This window comes from Galeopterus variegatus, unplaced genomic scaffold (genome assembly GCF_000696425.1).
Source record: "Galeopterus variegatus unplaced genomic scaffold, G_variegatus-3.0.2 Scaffold5122, whole genome shotgun sequence".
NCBI classification, from domain to species: domain Eukaryota; kingdom Metazoa; phylum Chordata; class Mammalia; order Dermoptera; family Cynocephalidae; genus Galeopterus; species Galeopterus variegatus.
In genome coordinates this window covers 143304-144939 of record NW_007731233.1, presented here as the reverse complement: position 1 = coordinate 144939, position 1636 = coordinate 143304, and positions in this window count along the sequence as shown.

The window sequence follows — 1636 nt, the reverse complement described above, 5'->3', positions numbered from 1 at the left end:
CCCAATCCCTGCAGTATAATGCAGGGACACAGGATGCCCTTGCACAGTGATCGCTGCCCATTGGCTGTCGGGTAGGCCAGGAAGCACGCTTCCCGGACCATGTGTGGAGCACTCGTCTGTACCAGGGCTCATGTGTGCCGCTAGGTACTGGCTGCCCCTCATCATTGCATTCATATGCACAAATCCGATTTTTCCCTCCGTGCTGACTTGAGTACAGAACTCAGCATCTCTTTGAGGTCCCCTCACCAAACTCCCCAACATACAACAAAGTCAGTAGGGAAAGTTCACTGAAGATTCAGGGAAGATCCAGGAGGGAGTTACCTCAAATGCCTTAAAACAAACCACATCGAATCCTCCAAAGGCATGTCCGCCCCCCAGAGCTCTTCTGGGCTGCACCAGACCAGGGCAAGTTTAGGAAAGTGGGAAGCATCTTGGACTCTCCCTCTTCCAGATTTCCCCGCCAGAAACAATGTCTCACACATTGCCACGCCTGGACACTCCTGCTAACACAACAGCGGCTTTCCAGGTAACAAGAACCACTCTCTTCAGGGGGCAGTTTTCTTGGACAGGTGTTTTGAGGTTTCATATCTGACCACAATGTACTTCTTCCACACAAATTTAGTACATTCTCCCCAAGAAGAGCTTTGCTGAATGTGATTCTTTCTGTCTTCTTACGTGGGTTGACTGAGGCTCAGGGATATTAAATATTTTTCCCAAGGGAAAAATAAAAAATCCTAATCCAAATAGGATTTGAGCTCAGGTTTGGCCTCCCACCTCCATCATAAGTAAGCAGAAGACCCTAGAAGGGTCCAGGGGCCACTGGCCAGTGTGGTCACCCGCGGCAACAGAAGATTTATCCCATGACCTTCTGAGAGGGGGATACTAAGGTATGCGCCAAATCCACCTCAGCTAAGCATCTGTACTGTGCTTGTCCTGCTGAGCTCAGAAGACCCTCCCGAAGTGTTCAGGGTTCCCCGGGACAAGTCACGAGAGCGACATGGATGGATGGGATTGGCTCTGCCACACCGAGGCTGTCTGTCGCCAAGAGGCCCCTGTTCACATTCTCCAGTGCTACGGTCGGGCATTGAGAGCACAGTAGAGACACGCAGGTATGAGCAAGGTGCGGAGAGCCTCCTTCCCTCACATGCAGACAATGGCTCAGGCTTGGAAAAGAGAGAGCCCAGGGGGGAAATGGCCGTGGGAGGAGTAGCGTTGGCTTTGCTTCCTGTTTTCTGTCTACGTCTTCTTTCCTCCAGGCCTGTCGGGGCTCCATCGCTGGGCTCTGCCCTACACAGCGGCCCTCTGCCAGGATCTCTTGATTTCCCGGCTCGGTCCTGACATTACTGAGAAGGCAATCCCAGACCCCAATATATCTCAAGGCTACCCTTAGTATTATCTTCTTACTGTCAGTGGTAATAACATTATTATTAACATGACTACAACTACTGGTGTTAATGACAGCTGTCACAGACTTACACATCTGTCCCTGTCCAGACCACAGGCTGGATGCAAAGTTCGCTAGCCTTTCATCTATGCCTCCCTAGTCCTGGTCTACACATCCTTGGCGATGAGGGAACCTACTTCCCAGGGCTGTTGAAAGGTACACTTTGCTTGGGGTCTGGCCAGCTGCCGGTCA